This window comes from Vicugna pacos, chromosome 13 (assembly GCF_048564905.1).
Source record: "Vicugna pacos chromosome 13, VicPac4, whole genome shotgun sequence".
Lineage (NCBI taxonomy): Eukaryota > Metazoa > Chordata > Mammalia > Artiodactyla > Camelidae > Vicugna > Vicugna pacos.
In genome coordinates this window covers 44802974-44821308 of record NC_132999.1, presented here as the reverse complement: position 1 = coordinate 44821308, position 18335 = coordinate 44802974, and the positions used below count along the sequence as shown (strand labels likewise).

Here is an 18335-nt window from a genome sequence, read left to right as displayed (position 1 = left end):
ACACCATAGGATTCATCTGAATTTTCTCCCTCTTCATGATTTTTGGTGTATGTGCTGTTCAGGGGAATACTACATTTATTTTTCAAAATATTTTTATTTCCAGCATTAAAGTAAAATATTCCAATCAATAAAATCTGAAACTACCAAAGCTAAAGGGAGGAAAATCAGCCACAATCTCAGCATTAAAAACACATGTAAAAACACATTTTATAAATTTACTTTCAGACTTTTCTTTACATGTAGGTTGCCTCTTTTAAGTTATAGGAAATCATACTGCAAATACAATTCTGTACCCTATTTTTCTTTTTTTTTCCTTTGATTTTGCAAGAGTAGGCAAATTACAGCCCACAGGCCAAACCTGGACTGCTGCCTGCTTTTGTCCATGAACTAGAATTGGTTTTTAAATTTTAAGTGGTTGAAATAAAATCAAAAGAGGAATAATATTTTGTGACATGTGAAAATTGGATGAGATTCAAATGTAAGTGTCCATAAATTGTTTCACTGGAACACAGTCATGCACATTTATTTATAAATTGTCCATAGTTGTTTTTCCCTATGATAGCAGAGTTGAATAGAAGTTGTAGAAGAGGCCGTATCACCTGCAGAGTATAAAATACTATTTGGTCCTTTACAGAACAAGTTTACTAACCCTGGAAATACTGTTTTTTAATCACAGTATTAAAGTAGCTGCTAAATTTGTGTTTTGAAACATTACGAGAGTGACAACAATAATACTTAGCACACTTTAGGTGTTTAATAAAGTAAGTTCTCCCAAATAATTCAGGAAGGGAAGGGAATAGGAGGAGGAAGAGGAAAAGGAATAATGGTGGTTAGATTTGTCTCTTTTCAGACATTTGCTGAACTTCTTATTCTCAACTAGTGGAAAAGATATCTTCTCACTGTCATTAAAAAGAAGGTGTCTTTCATCAGTCTTTCGTGTCTAAAATAATAGCTTCTTAAAGTCCTTTGAAAATACTATTTGGGGCCAAAATAATCTTATTGTTACCAAATTAGTAATATATCTAATTTTAGCCAGCTTTTCCTCTTTGCGGAAGCTTTGGTGAATTTTAAAAAATGGCTCTATAAGACTGACAGATATAGAGAACAAACTAGTGATTACCAGTGGGGAAAAGGAAGGAGGAGAAGCAATTTAGGAGTAGGGGAAAAAAGGTTATTATGGGATTATATGAAATTATGTTTGTGAAACTTTTGAAAACTATAAAGTACTATAGAATTTAAAGAATCTTTCATTCAATTAAAAAAACCAATTAAAAAATGGCTCTGTAACAAATGTGGGAAGATGGTAGGGAGTTGAGGAGGCCTCTCCTATCTTGTGTCTCCCCGACCCCAGCCATGTGGTCTGAGCAGGAATAAATGCTGAGACACCTTCTATTTAGATCTCTTTGACTGAAGACAGCCATGAGTTTATTATTTTTTCATTTATGTCCGTAGTTTTTGAAAGTGGCAGTTCATTATTTCAATGCGTATCCCATTAAGAGGTGGGGTCTTTATACTCTCCTGTGGAATCTGAGTGGGCTTGTGACTGCTCCACCAAGTAGTGTATGTAGCAGAAATGATGTATTGAGGCTCAAAAAGGCCATGTACCTTCCACCTAGCTCTCTTGGAATGCTGGCTCTTGGGACACTCCCTCTGGGTTTGTTCCCCCATGGAACCCAGCCACCGTGCAGTGAAAAGCCAAGCCACAAGGAAAGGCCATGTACATAGATGCTCTGCTTCAGTGGAGCCCAGTCTTCAGACTTTCCAGTCCAGGCTCAGGCATGTTAATGAAGAAGTCGTTTTGGAGTCACTCCTATCACCCCAGTCATTCTAGCTCCAAGCTGTTAGTCACCAGCTGAGGCCCAGGACAGAATGGAGCAGAAGAGTAGCCCCCACTGTGCCCTTTCAGAATTCATGACCCACAGAATCAATAAGCCCAATAAAATAGTGGTTGTTTTACACCACCAAGTTTGGGATGGATGTTATACAGCAAAAGTAACTGAAACAATATCATCTTGATAAAGGACCTTATATAAAACCATGAAATAAGCATAAACAATGAAAAGCCATGGAGAGCAGAGGGATAATTAAAGCTAAAGGTGGTGAGTATAACTGAATATTAAATACAGTTCTGAGTTTTCTAGCCAAAATATAAGCAGAAAGATTGCCAAATGTAATAGTTCTCATTGTATAATAATAGGAAAGATGGCTATTTGTCAAGAGAAAGGAAGTTTTTCTGGCACTAAACTTAAAAAAGAATTTATTAAACAGCTCCCTCTAAAAGGGATATTGAAAAAATATCATGGGCAAATTCTTTATCGGCAGTTTTAGAGAATTCACAAGGGCTGTTTCTAATATGGACCATCAATAAACCCCAAGTACACAACACTAAATCATAAACGCCTATCATTTTAAGTGTGTAGCTTGATTCAGAGATAGAGCTTATAAAATCTAGAAGAACAAATAGCACATTCCTCTGACCCTCTGAGCAATCATATAAAACAGGCTTTTTGTGAGGGCTTGTCAGCAGCCAACCATTAAAAGATAACTTTTCTGGTGAATATCTGAATTTCAGGAATTCTATGATGTTAATGAAAGGTCCGTTACATGCTTTAAAACGCAAGAAAACAAGGTGAAATGCCTACAACATCTCAACGTGGAGGCAGGGGTACAGACTGGAGGCAGGGCTAAAGCTTTCTTTAAAAAATAATCTTGAAGCACATCAGAAACAACTCAGTTTTTTAAAAAATGAGCAAAAGATTTGAACTTCACCAAATAGGATATATGGATGGCAAAAAGCGCATGGAAAGATGGCCAATAGCATTGGTCATTAGGGAAATGCAAATTAAAGCCACAATGCAAAGTTAAAACCGCTACACACTTATTAGAGGCTAAAAATAAAATTACCCAGCACTGGATGCAGAGCACAGGAACTCTCATATGCTGCTGGTAGGAACGAAAAATGGTACAGCCACTTTGGAAAACAGTGTGGCAGATTTTCATCAAGTTAAGTGCAAACCTAGCATATACCTTGGAAACCCTCTTAAGTATTTACTCTTAAGTATTTACCCAAGAGAAATGAAAACTTGGGTTCACACAAAAAATCCATATGTGAATGTTCATAGCAGCTTTTTTTTTCATAAATGCCCCAAGCTGGAAACAATCCAAATGTTCTTTAACTAGTGAATAGATAAATCCATACCATGGAATATTACCTAGCAATAAAAAGGAAGGAACTAGTGTTATATACAACATGGATGAATCCCAGATGCATTATGTTAAGTGAGAAAAACCAGACTCAAAGGACTACCACTTAGTGGTTAAAATGGTGAATTTTATGTCATATATACACACACACACACACACATATATATATATCACAATTTTTACAAAGACCATATACTGTAAGATTTGACTTATATGTCATTCTGGAAAAAGCAAAGCTATGGTGACAGAGAACAGATTAGCGTTTGCCAGGAGATGAGGGGGTGGAGGAGTGTTTACTAAGATTCAACACAAGGGAGGTAAGAGAATTGTTGTGTGTCTTTTTGTTGTTGTTGTTTTTGTTGTTGTGTATCTTGATTGTGGTATTAGTTGCCTGACTCTAGGCATTTGTCACTCATAGAACTGTACACCAGAAAGAGTAAATTTTACTGTATGCTAATTAAAAAATAAAAACTTAAAATTTTTAGGGCCCACATTTAAAAAGAAAAAGTAAATAACATGAATGTTAAAGTTAATACTATTAGTTTAATAATATAGTTTATTTAACTCAATATGCTCAAAATATTATCACTTCAACATGTAATCAATCAATATAAGAAATCATTAGAGAGATACTTTACATTCTTTTCTTCTTACTAAGTCTCTGGAATTTGATATATAGCTTACATTTACAGGACAACCAATTTGTTTAAGCCACATTTCAAGTGCTCAGTAGCCACATGGGACTAGAGGTTATCCTATCAGACAGGGCAGGTCTAGATCATGATCTGAAAAAAGTAAGCATTAATGTTTCCAGCCTTGAATAGCTATTATCAAATAAACAGAATATTTCCACCAAGCAGAATATACTACTTAAAATGATCAGACTTAAAAAAAAAACTTTAAACAATCATAATGAAAAATTTAAAAATATGAACTCAAGGGAGTCACATATTTGCTAACGCATCCAAACTGGCATCATCTTCAAAGGTGACCTCACTCTCCTACTTGCATCATATGCATTACTCCTTGACAGCACCATTCCCTTTCATGTTGCATATGTCTTCTCGTTTTCTTCAGTGCTCTTATCTCTTCCTCACTTCACACACCCATATACACTTCACCCTGGTGAAATTTACTTCTTCTTTAAGACCCAATCCCAGTGGACTTCCATTTCCCCAAATTCCTGCTCTAGGAGGGTGGGAACCATGCCTTTTTCTTTGTAATTCTGATACCAATTCAGATGTGTGGGGTTTCCAGCCCCACCAAGCAATTCTCCCACATTAGCTGGGTGTCCCACAATTCAACTCAATGTTGACACTATCTCCCTGGAGATAGAATCAGATCAGTCCTCTAAGACTGCTCCTCACCCCCATCAGCAGCCCCCATCCCCCTTTAGAGGCCAATCTCAAGTCCAGGTTGTCATTGTGCTTCTGATCAACTGGCTGTAGATTGGAGATGCCAAAGACTCCCTCCTCAGGTTCAATTAATTTGCTAGAGTGGCTCACAGAGCTTGGGAAACCAATTTACTTACCAGATTGCCAGTTTATCATAAAAAGATGTAACCCAGGAAGAGCCAGATGGAAGAGATGCATAGGGCAAGCTATGTGGGAAAGGGCTTGGAGCTTCCATGCCCTCTCTGCGTGTGTCACTCTTCCCGAATCTGTAGGTATTTGCCAACCCAGAAGCACTCCAAACCCCATTCTTTTGGATTTCATGGCGGTATGATTGATTAGATCATTGGCTTTTGTCAGTTGAGTGAACCTCCAGCCTCTCTTCCCTCCCCTGAGGTCAGAGAGTGAGACTGAAAATTCTAACCCTTTAATCACATGGTTGGTTCCCCTGGTAACCAGCCCCCATCTTTAGGTGCTTTCCAAAAGTCACCCCATTAAGATAAACTCAAGTGTGGTTGAAAGGGGTTTGTTATAAATATCATTATAAATATCAAGACACTTTTATTGCTCTTATCACTTAGGAAATTCCAATGTTTTTAGGGGCTGGAAAATAATCACAATATAACACACACAGTATAATAGCCCTTACCACTGTTCTTTATTCTAATGGTTATTGAGTACTTCCAGGTGCTGGGGATACTTGGGTGAATGAGAGACAGCCCTGCCCCCAAGTATCTTATGGTCTGTGGGGATGACCAAGGAATTAAAGGAGAACTTTAATATGGTTTGCTAAGTGCCAAAGCATAGCTTGCAAGCACTGAGGAGGGGAACGAGACCTGGTGCTGGGAAAGCCAAATATTCCTGCACAACTTCTGAGACAGTCCTTTCCCATTTTCCTTTAAGGGGTCACTCTGGAAGTCAGAAGCAGTCCCTGGGAGAGTGACCACGTATGTCAGACGCCCTTTCTCTCTTTTCCCCTATACCAATATTATAGTGCAAGTGCCTTCACAGCAGTGGAAATGCCCCAGTAGGCTCCTCCCCTGCCTGTACCACACTGAAGAAACAATTCTTCCATAATAGCAATCCTGGGGCCATGTCCCCAGGTGAAAATCCTCCTCTTGAGGCCTGAGACATCAAAAGTCAGCTGTCGCAAACCCCAGGGAGCCCTTCTAATATCTTCTGTTGCTTCTAATATATTCTGAGTTTTGCTTTCAAAATCAGGAGGAACAATGAGGTGAGGTTGCAAGGAACTGCACATACTTTATTTTTAAGGAAGAAAGTATGATTCTAAAGAAGGGAGGAAGTCGTGTTGGTGACAATACTGGTGGTTGGAAAAGGTGCTGATCCCGCTTTTCTGCCAGTTAGAGAATGATTGTGTTTAAACATCTTCTCTTTTATTTATTTTTAACACCTTTATTATATTATGATTCCTGTACAGTGAACTACACATATTTGAGATGAATAATTTGATGAATTTTGACAGATGTATACACCAATCAAACCATCACCACAATCAATATAGTTAACATTTCCATCACTCCCCAAGAGGATTTTGTTTTTGTTTTGTTTTGTATTCTGCTTCTAATCAACTGGCTATAGATTGGAGGTTCCAAATAAGAGGTAATTAGGTTTATTTATTTATATTATTGTATTTATTTATTCTTAATGGAGGTACTGGAGATTGAACCAAGGACCTCACATGTGCTAAGCACGCACTCTACCACTGAGCTATACCCTCCCCCTAAACACCTCCTCTTTTAAAATGCAAATAAATTTGCAAAATTTAAACGTCATTCTTAAATTGGTGTGAGGCATTATAGTAAAATAATCAAACTGACACGCAACAAAGTTAGAGAATGAGAGTTTTAATTATGATTGGGAGGGAGAAAATTATGGGCAGAAGGAGGGCTCGAAAGAGGCAGGAGGATGGGAGCATTATAAAGACAAACTTCGTTTACTTTGTGTTTTATTTGAATCCTGCATCAGTGAATAGATTGTAAAGGATTTTTTTTTTAATTAAAAAAATTTACTGTTGACTGATCAGTAGGTGACAAACAAATCTGCTGAGTTTTAACAGATTTTTTAAAATAAATGCTGGTGAAATCTCTGAACTCCAAGGATCAAGGATCATTTTAGAAGCTTCCAGGTATAACAGTTTTCTTACCAAGGCAAGGGGATTGAACTGGCATCAGACGACTCATTAGCAAAACTGGAATCTAGAAGACAAAGGAACATTACAGGCCTTGGAGAAAAAAAGGGAGGACCCAAGAATCCTACATTCAACCAAGAGACTACTCATATGTGAGGGTTTATGCCTTATCTTGCTCCCAGTCTGTTCCAACATCCATATCTATCCTATTTCTACCACCTGAACTTGGTTTTCCTGGCTTAACCTTGAGTTGTCTCCAAGGATTTGGCTTGGGAATCATCTTTGACTCTCTGCAGCTCCCTTGGGTGGAATGATCTATCATAGCTCTGGATCCTGGGGCCCAACCACAGGCATCACCATTCTTAGCTGGCAGTCTGAGATTTCCCTATGGCTAGTTGTCCTGGGTAATGTGGTCACACAAGATGCCTGCTACTTCACTGATGATGTGGTAGCAATAGGACCCGGTGAAGAGAAGGAACAAGTACCCAGATGCATTGGTAAAACACATACAGGTTGGAGGATGTAAGATAAACTCCACGATAATTCAGGGGCCTGACATTTCAGTGAACTTTCCAGATTCCAATGGATGAAGGCATGTAAGGATGTTTCCTTTAAAGTAAAAAGCAAGTTGCTGCCTTTCCAACACCTATCCTTAATAAGTACCCTTGATATTGTACAACTACACTTCAATGAAGAAGGAGAAGAAGGAGGAGGAGGAGCATCCTTGTAGGAATATGAAATTTGGAGGCAATATGTAGCACATTCAGGTGCTTCTCTGATCCATTTGCCAAGTAATGCAAAGGACTGAAACTGAGTTGGGCCCAGAGAATTAAAGATACTTTCAGCAGGTTCAGGATGCAATGCAAAAAGCAAAAAAACCCAGGCTATCAGCACAGACGGACAAGGATCAGGCAGTGCCAAGCCCTGCTGGGGGATGAGAGATGCGGGTGGGCTGACTACAGCATGTGGGCATTCTCTCTGCCAGCCTCTTTTCCAAATACCCGAGGCTAAAGAATTAATAAACTAAGAGACCATCTCATCCCAAGGCTGCTTCTCCTGAAGAGCTGGAAGGTAAAAGCTCAAAAGGGCTGCCTGTTCACGGTCATGGCAAAAGGAAATGACCCAGAGAAGTTCTGCAGTGCCTGGCATTCCCTTCTCCGGGGCTACTCCCCTCTCTCTCCTTAATCTCATCTTGACTATATTAATCATTTTGGCTGATTTGTGAACCTCAAAATCTCCGTGGCTTACAACAGAGGTTGGCAAACTTTTCTGTAAAGGGCCAGATAGTAAATACTTGGGGCTTTGTGGGACATAGGGTTGGAGCTCCTCAGCTCTGCCCTTGTGGAGTGAAAGCAGCTACAGATACACGCAAATGCATGTGACTGTGCTCTGATAAAATTTTAAGAACTCTAATATTTGAACACTAAAATTTGAAAAATATTCTTTTGATAACTTTTTGATTGTGATATAATTGACATACATTATATTAGTTTCAGGTATACAATATAATGATTTAATATTTATATATATTGTGAACTGATCACCACGAGTCTAGTTAATATCCTTTACCACACAGTTACAAATTTTTTTCCTTGTGATGAGAATGTTTAAGATCTACTCTCTTAGCAACTTTCAAATGTCCAATATAGTATTGTTGATGATTGTCACCATAATGTATGTTACATCCCCATAACTTATTTATTTTATAACTGGAAGTTTGTACCTTTGACCCTGTCACCCCTACCTCCCTGCCTCTGGCAATGACCAATCTGTTCTTGGTATCTATGAGCTCATTTGTTTTGTTTTATTTACATTCCACTTATAAGTGAGATCTTATGATATGTGTCTTTCTCTGACTTATTTCACTTAGCATGATGCCCTAAGGGTCATCCTTGTTGTCACAAATGGTAAGATTTCATCCTTTTTTTGTGGCTGAATGATATTCCATTGTATATGTACACTAAATTTTCTTTATATGTTCTTCCAGTGATGGACATTAGGTTGCTTCCGTGTCTTCACTATTGTATACAATGCTGCAATGAACATGGAGCTGCATCTATCTTTTTGAGTTAATGTTTTTGTTTCCTTCAGATAAATACCCAGGAGTGGAATCACTGGCTCATATGGTAGTTCTGTTTTCAATTTTTTGAGGAACTGCCATACTGTTTTCCATAGTGGCTGCACCAATTTACATTCCCACCAATAGTGCATAAGGCTTTCTTTTCTCTAAGGCTTCATCAACACTTGTTTTCTGTTGTCTTTTTGATAACAGCTATTCTAACAGGTGTGAGGCGATAGCTCATTGTGGTTTTGATTTATATTTCCCTGATGATTAGTGATGCTGAGCACCTTTTCATGTACCTGTTGGCCATTTGTATGTCTTCTTTTGAAAAATGTATATTCAGCTCCTCTGATCATCTTAAAATCAGATTGTTTGGTTTTTTGCTATTGAGTTGTATGCATTTTTATATATTTTGGATATTAACCTCTTATCAGATATGATTTGCAAATATTTTCTACCATTTGGTAGGTTTCCTTTTCATTTTATTCACTGTTTCCTTTGCTCTGCAGAAGCTTTTTAGTTTGACGTGGCCCCACTTATTTATTTTTGCTTTTGTTGCCTTACCTTTAGGTATCAAATCCAAAAACTCATCGCCAAGACCTGTGTCATGGAGCTTACTGCCTGTGAGTTTTCTTCCAGAAGTTTTATGGTTTTAGGTCTTACATTCAAATTTTGAATTTGAGTTGATTTTTTGTATATGGTATAAAATAGTGGTCCAGTTTCATTCTTTTTTGGCATCTAGCAGTCCAGTTTTCCCAACACCATTTATTGAAGAGACTGCCCTTTCCCCATTACATATTTTTGGCTCCTTTGCCATAAATTAATTGACCATATATACATGTTTTGATTACTTTCCAACCTTTCAAAAATGAAAAAAAACACCCTCAGCTTACGGGCCTTACAAAATAGTAGGTTAAATTTGGCGCAGGGACTGTATTTTGCCAACCCTTGGTTTACAACAACAAACAAATATTTATTGCTTACATTACATGTTGACAATTGCAGGTCAGTTTCTGTGGCTCTGTGTGCTTCACTCTAGGGCACAGGCTGGGCTAGAAGAGCAGCCCCTATTTGGGTCACTATTCTTGCAGCAGAGTGGCAGAACAAGAGAGCTGGTGGAAACACCTGATGCCTCCTAAAGCTCCTGTTCCTGGCATGCTGTCACTGTTTGTATTCCATTTGCCCAAGCAAGTCACAGAACCAAACCAGTCAATGGGGCAGGGAAGTGCGCTCTGTCTCCAGAGAAGCACTGAAAGTCACATAGCAATGGGTGATGACATACAATCCTCTCAGAGTAAAGGAAGGGAATAGATGGAAAGTCTAATACAATATACCACCCTGAACAAATACCCTTTCCCAATATGTATTAGGACACTAATAGTCAAAGTATGGTTAAAGGAGGGATGTCCCTGGTCTATAATAAGTACAAAAAGTGAAACCAGGCATTTAAAAAGTTTTGTATAATAAATAGGCCTGCAAAAGATAGGGAACAAAAGCAATCTGATTCTTCACCACAGTTGGAGAAGCATTGCACTTCATAGCAGACAAGAGTAGCCAATACCCCCAGGGGACATGAGTTCACAGGCCAAAATACAACCATCATGAGAAAAACAATAAACTAAATCACATGCAAACACAAAATTACATACATATAATCTAAGAATTATTGGAATAGAAGGATCAAAATTTTAAAATAGGAATGATAAATATACTTAGAGAACAGATTACATTAACAATATGAGGCAATAATGAGAAATCATAAAAAAGAACCAAGGAGAAATACTAGGTTTTAAAATATAATACCTGAAAGAAATTTAAAAATGTAATACTTGAAAAAACATGAGATAGGATAGATATGGCTGAAGAAAAAAACCAGTAAATTTTGAGGTCATATTGAGGACCATTCCCATAAGATAGCAAGGAAAAGAAAAGTCAAGAGACGTGGAGGAGAGGAGTAGAAATGCCAAGATCTAGAAAATCAGGTGTTCCATAAGGAAGAGGAAAAATGGACAGGGATAAATAATATTTTAAATAATGAAGATAACCTTTCTAGAATTAAAGAAAGTTGAAAGGTGTTTGACTAAAAGGGCCCACAGAGTGTTAAACAGGAGTATTAAGAAAAAAATCTACATTTAGACACATTATAACAAAATCTAAGAATATCAAATGTAAAATGTAAGAATATCAGAAACAAAGGGAAAATTGCAAAAGCTTTCATAATAAGAGCAAATTGATATCATACTACTCAATAGCAACACTAGATGCAAGATAAGAATAGAGATACATGTTTTAAAGTAGCAAAGGAAGAGAACTCTGATTCTAGAATTTTATATCCAGTCAAACTGTCCTTCAGATATTAGCGTATAATAAACATATTTCCAGCACACTAAGCCTTAGGTGCTTTGCCACACAAATACTGAAAGAATCTTTTTTCTCTTTTTTTTTAATTGAAGTATAGTTGATTTACAATGTTGTATTAGTTTCTGGTGTACAGCATAGTGAGTTAGTTTTATATATAATATATATATATTATTTGTCATATTCATTATCATTATAGATTATTAAAAGCTAATGAATATAGTTCCCTGTGCTATACAGTAGGACTTTGTTGTTTATTGATATTATATATAGTAGTTTGTATCTGCTAATCCCAAACTCCTAATGTGTCCCTCTCCCCACCCTTTGGTAATCATAAGATTGTATTTTATGTCTATGAGTCTGTTTCTGCTTTGTAAATAAGTTCGTTCATGTCATTTTTTTTTTAGATAATTGAAAACATTTTGAAGAAAGTACTCAGGATGAGAAAGAAATCCAGGAGATACTACAAGAGATAGAAGAAATAAGAGTGTTCAAATGGTTTGGTAAAGTTTATCTTAGTTTTTAAAGAAAAAAGGTTTATGTCAAATAAGATAAAAAGAGAAAAACATCTATTACAAATAATAGCAATATTGGGGGGGTAAAAAAAGACATGAGGGTACTTTCTTGTTTAGGGGAAGAAACAGATATTGATATATTTAATTATCCATAAGGGTTAAAAAAAGCATGAATATAGGAAATAAATTAAGGGCAACCACAATACAAACAAAATATATAGTTTTTAAATCAGGAAAAGAAAATTCAGGCTATCCAATGGACTATATGGAAGGACAACAATAGCATAAAATAAATAAAACATGAAGCAAATGTAAAACATAAGATATGACAATAATAAGTAAATCCTAATTTAACTGTAAATACAACAAATGTAATTGCATTAAATTGGAAACTAAAAGACCAATACTCTCAGAACAGTTTTTTAAAATCCAACAATATAATTTACCAAAGTATATATTTAAAATAAAACAAAAAAAGGAAAAGTTAAAAATAGGATAGTTAGAGCTATGCCAGGCATACATGAACCAAAAGAATCCAGAATATAGTAATCCTAATATGTAATTAAAATGAATTTTTTAAAATGAACTTAAAGTTTAAAGTGGTAATGTATACATACCCAATATAGGAGCACCTAAATTCATAAAGCAAATACTAACATAAAGGGAGAAACTGATGGGAATACAATAATATTAGGACACTTTAAGACCTCACTAACATCATTGGATAGGTCTTCCATTCAGAAAATCAAAAAGGCAATGGAGATACTAAATGACACAATAGAACAGTTAGACTTAGTTGATATTTTTAGGACATTACTTCCCCAAAAAACAGAATATCCATTCTTTTCAAGTGCACATGGAGCATTCTCTAAGATAGACCACATAGTCGGAGACAGAAGAAGCCTCAATAAACTTAAAAGGCTAGAAATCATTTTAAGCATCTTTTCTGACCACAATGGCATGAAACTAGAAATTAATCACAGAGAGAAAAATGAGGGAAAAAAGCAACTGCATGGAGACTAAACAACATGCTACTAAAAAAACAATGGGTCAGTGATGATACCTTCAGATTTTTTATGTGAGAGAAAAATAAACTTCCACCTTAAGCCATTGCTACTTGAGTTTTCTGTCACTCTCAGCCAAATCTAATACAAATGAATCAAAGGCCATAAACCATTCCCCAAATTCAGAAAATATACTCCCTTCCTTTCTGTCCATTAATTTCCAGTTCACATTTCAGGAACTGGTTTAAAATTCCATATCATTCAGTCTCTGACCACTCTAATCCACATCCACCCAAGGATGTAGTTCCTTAAGTACAGCTCCTAACGTATAGCTCCTCTTGATCTGAAGACCCATGAACTAAAGAGACAAGCTATCTACCACATACACACCCAACAGGCAATGGTGGTACATATAGGATAACCACTATAGACATTCCTGTTCAAAAAGAGCAGAAATACAGGCACAAATGAGTCACTGGTCATAGCAATTCTGAAACCCAGCTGGGCAAATGTTGGAAATTTCTTGACTAGGACTCAAGGCCTTAGGATAATCATCCATGGCTCCTGATTCTACCTTCTGGGCTCTTGGTTCTGCCCTCTGAGTAATTCTTTCTTTTGCACAAAAGATGGCCCATGTCTGCAACTGCATAGTTTTCATTGCATTCTACCAGTACAATTTTGGGAATCTAGAAGGTATCTTTTTATTTTTTATTGCCTCTGACACTCCAAGTCCAACAATAGTGTTCCTCTGAACACTCTCTTAAAAATGTGGTCTCTTGTTAATCTTGGGGTTCATTCCATTAGACAAAATGTACTGACACAAATATCTTCAAGATAAGTCCTTCTCTGAGGAACAATGCTCTTAAGATTCTTAGAATTCTATTGTTTGATTGAGAGGATCCATGAATCACATCCTTAAATCTTCAGAGTTCTTCTTAATCTAACTGAACAGTGCTCCAAAGTACCACCTTAGATCTCTCCTAGATATTAACAAAGGCTCTTACAGCTACTCCCTTGACTTCATCTTTAGACTATGTTTTCCTGGCATTGCCCTGGATATAATCTATTCCAGAAGCCATTTTAACATCATTTGCCACTTGGAGAGTCTGGGAATATTCAAAACCAGCAAGTTCTGACTTCCTTTTGTTTTATAGTCCTTGCTTTGGTTTATCTCTCTCCTTTCATATATATTTGAAGTGGCAAGAGACCAGGTGACTTCTTCAAAACTGTGCTTGGAAATCTCCTTAGCTAGGTCATTCAATTCAGTAGGTACATTTTACACTTTTCACCTTAGTGCAGGGAATAGTGTTGCTAAATTTCTGCCAACATAAAAAGGATCCCGTTTCTAACAACGTCCAGTAAGATTTTTTGATTTTCCTTTAATTCCTCACTTACAGCTTCCTCAAAGGCCATCAGGACTCTACTATTTTTTTGAAAAAGCTCAATATTTCACTAACACTCACATCAAAGTCCTTCCATCTTCCACCCACTGCCCAGTTCCAAAGTCACATTTTTAGGTTTTTCTTATGTAGCACTTTGAGGCACCACAATCTGTGTAAGTTGTCTATTGCTGCATAACAAATTACCCGCACAACTGAATGGCTTAAAACAACAAACATTGATTACTTCGCAAGGTTTCTTAGGGTCAGGAATCTGGGAGCAGCTTAGCTGGTTGGTTCTGGCTCAGGGTTTCTCATGAGGGTTCAGTCAAGCTGTTAGCTGGGGCTGCACTCAGCTGAAGGCTTGTCTAGGGTGGGAGGATACACACCAACATGGCTCACTCACATGGCTGTTGGCAGAAAGCCTCTGTTCATCTCCACACACGGCTGCCTGAGCATCCTCAGGCAGTTGGCTTCTCCCAGAGCAACTGATCCAAGACAGAGAAAGAAAAAGCAGGAAGCTGCTTTGCCTTTTATCACCAAGACTCTGAAATCTAACACTATCATTTCTGCCTTATTCTATTCTTTAGAAGCAAGTCACTAAGTCCAGCTCACACTCATGCAGAGGGGAATCTACCTCTTGAAGGGAGCAGTGTGAAAGAACACGCAGGCATTTCTAAACCAATACAACATACTCTTCTCCATATTCAACACCGTATTAGAACTCTTCTCTTTGTCCTCCAATTTCAATGGGGATAGCTGTGTTATCATTTTCTGATCCTAGACTATTCCCCTATTAGAGATTTTGATCTTCTTCTCCCTGAATTTGCAGAAATTCAGCCACTGATAATTATTCCTCTTGTGTTTTCAATCTCTCTCTCATCTTCATGCTTTCCATCACCATTAAACATTTTAAAGTCTTTTACCTATTTCCTTTTCTGGCTAATAACCCTCTCTCTTTGCTTGTAGTAGTTTCAAAACATGGCCCCAAATACTCTAGCATTTTTCCACTATCAGATAGCAGCTTACCCTCTTCTGCTTGAATGTTAGTCGGCTGTGACTACTTTAACCAATGGAATATGGCAAAGGAAGCAATGCAACTTCTGTAGATGGGTATAAAAGACCATGCAGTTCCTTCCTAGTTCTCTTGGAATACTCCTTCTTGGGGATACTCTTTTTCAGAACCCAGCCACCGTGCTGCAAGAAGCCAAGTCACATGGAGAGGCCATGTGCAGTGCTCCAGATGACAGGCACAGCTGAGCCTAGTTTTTAGTCTCAGCTTTGGTGCTAGATCTGTGAGTGAAGAAACCTTTGGATGATTCCAGTTCCCAGCAGTTCAAGTCACCCCCAGCCATTTGAGTCTTCCCAATTGAGACTCCAGACATTGTGAAACAGAGACAAGCCATCCTGCTGTGACTTGTCAAATTCTTGACCCATGGAATCCATGAGCATAATAAAAATAGCTCTTGATTTAAGCCACCAAGTTTGGATTGGCTTGTTACACAGCAATAGTGACTGAAATATCACCCTTTACAACCAAATTTCTCAAGAGTGTCTATTCTTACCTCCTCTATTTCTTCATCCTTACATAGTCCACTAATCTGCATTTTGCTCCCATCTTTCAAGATTAATAACATTCTCTAAAGTCAATGATTTCTAAGTCATTAAATCTAACAGCTATTTTCTCTTAGACTGCTAAGAGAGGTATTCAGCACTACTGTCCGGTTCTTCCTTCTTGAATTACTCTCTTCTCCTAGTTTCTATAACACCACCCTATCCCACATCTCTTCCTTCTGCTCTAGTCACTTCTGAGACTATTTTGCAGTTTCACCGTCCTCTAGCCAGCCACTAGATGATGAAGTTGATGCTTGATTCTAAGCCTCCTTCTCTTCTTACTTTATATTCTCTCTCCATATCCATGGTTTTAATTCCCAGCTATAAAACATTGATGACAACATTTCACATGTCCAAATACCCTTCAACATTTTGTACTATTTAGGGTTCTTCATTGTACAGAGACTGGCCTTGGCTGATTTAAACAGAAATGAATGCATTAAAAGTTCACAGAATCACAGAAAGAGCAGAGCAGAGGGGTTGGAACCTATGTTAACCAGGCAGAAACAACAGCCAAGTCATAGCACAGAACTGGCCTGGTGAGGATACTAACAGTGCTCTCGGTTGGCCTGATAGCACTAGCACTGGACAGTGGCTGCTGCCACTAGTGAGTGGCACTACCACTATGGCAACTGGAGATACTATTTTGCTGCAACTGTCACCACTGCCAGAAAAGATTCTTTGAGGTTTCTGCTTCTTGGTGTCACAGCTCCCTCTTCAAAGCCCCTGGTGGGTGCATCGAAGTATAGACCATGGCCATTGTCTTAGCTGCAAGAGATTCTGGGGAAGCAAGTTATTGGCATTTCCAGATTCTGTTGCAGAAGTTAGACTCTACCTCCCAACAATTACTCATAAGGTAAGGAATTCTCCAAATATATAAATGAGTTTCAGAAGCTGAGAGGGAAGTTGAGGGAAAAAAACTCCCATTACTTCTTCCTTGCAGCAAAAAGTTTATCATCTATCTGATGTGATCTTTTGAGAAACAAGTTTGTAGAACTCTTTTGTGTGTTTTAATTAATTAAGGCTAAAATAAAATCTTTTGCTATAACAATGCCCAGGTCTTTCTGGGAGAACTGTCAGTGGGGACGCTAGCAGAATAGTTTGAGTACATCCAGCACTCCTGATACTTCATGGTTTTCGAACATGTTTTCAATTACCTGTTCAGAATGTGAGGAAATGCAACTAAACAGCAAAACAACTCAAGAGTAACACAAAAGTGACATTAAGAGATAGCTGTGAATATTCTGTATCCTTCTAATAGAGTATAATCCTTAGAACACATAGCTACTTATTGATGAAACCAAAGCAATAAACTTTGTCCAGCATGACTGAAAATGACATGAGAGAAATCCATTAAAAAAACTAAATGTTTTCAAATTCTTTTTTTTGTTTGTTTTACTATATCACAGCATTTTTCAGTACTTGACTTCAGCATAAGGAACTAGGAAACTAATTTAGTTTATAGAATTAATGTTTCTGAGTAAAAATGAAAATTCAGTGATTTAAGATTTTAGCAAATACATAACCTGATGCCTGTATTCTAAACATTAGGGACACAAATATGTCAGAAGAAAGGCTTGATGTACAATGAAACCTGCTAATCTTACTAGTTCTATATTTTTTCTGAACTTAACCAAGAATTATTTTCTCTTATCTCACCTTCTTGGGTTGTCCTCTTCAAATTAAAATTCTTGTGCCCTGTAGAGATTTAGAAAAGGTTATCCCCGACTAAAATGAGTGCTTCAATAAAGGGAAAAATTCTGTGGAGATCTCTTCCATTTGACGTTGCTTAACTTAAGTACAATAATGTCACATGTACTTATACAGTAATTGCGGGCACGCCTAAGTCCCTCCCTCTTTCCTAAACCAAATTCCCCAGATCCTAGAAATCCAGCCCTTCTGCCCTCCGGAGGCGCCTTCCCCAACGTGAAGTACAATTTAAAATTTAAGCTCCTGACTAAATAATGATTCCGTAGTCAACTGCTAGGGGATCTGGGCGCCCCAGTGCCTCTGGAGGGTGCAGCGGGGTGTAGGCAAGGGCAGGGGGAGTGGGCGAAGCTGCTGGTTGGTGCCTGAAATCTGTGCGTTGCCCCTTTAATTGTGTCCCCAGCCCTCGGGCGTTTCTGTCCAACGCCCACGTCAGCAAATACCTTTTGTTTCTCTCACGTTGGGGCTACTTGTTTTAGGGCGCAAAGGAACGGCCTCGAAAGGGGGTATTTCCCCTGCCGAGAACCGGGAATCTTCTCCCAGCCCGCGCGCGCGACCCGCCGGTGCGCCGCGGCCCGCGGTAAGTGGCTGCGCACGGCGCGGGCGGAGGGCGGGCGGGGCGTCGGGGCTGCCCGGCACGGGCCCGCGAGCCTCGCTGCGGGCGGAGGCGCCGCGGGCTCTGGCCCCCGGGGCAGCGGTGGCGGCGGCGGCGGCGGGATGCGGCCCGGGCACCGCGCCCCCAGACGTCCCCCGGCCCGGAGAGCGGCGGGAGGCGCAGAGGCGAGCGGGCGCCATTTGCAGCCCCGGGCGCAGCAGCGGCGGCGGCGCGCCGGCTCCGAGGGGCTGGAGACGGTCACAAAGGAGGCACGAGCGGCCAGCGCCGAGGACGCGGCCTCCGGGCGGCGGCCGGCGGGGAGAGGCGGGCGGCGGCGGGGCGCACCGGCTCCCAGAC

General features: G+C 38.9%; 1 protein-coding gene and 1 long non-coding RNA gene across 2 annotated transcripts in view; one reads left to right on the top strand and one right to left on the bottom strand.

The window, feature by feature from the left end:
* Positions 1-6585: 6585 nt before the first annotated feature.
* Positions 6586-17930, bottom strand: LOC140700726 (uncharacterized). Its single transcript, XR_012079334.1, has 3 exons — positions 17827-17930; positions 17336-17374; positions 6586-6811 (listed from the first exon to the last, which is right to left on the bottom strand). It is a non-coding gene; the product is annotated as an uncharacterized lncRNA (long non-coding RNA).
* Positions 17608-18335, top strand: part of ZBTB8A (zinc finger and BTB domain containing 8A) — a 48585-nt gene continuing 47857 nt past the window's right edge. Inside the window, exon 1 of the mRNA XM_072974858.1 lies at positions 17608-17963. The gene's annotated coding sequence lies outside the window, so the exon portion shown is untranslated. The remainder of the gene's footprint in view (positions 17964-18335) is intronic.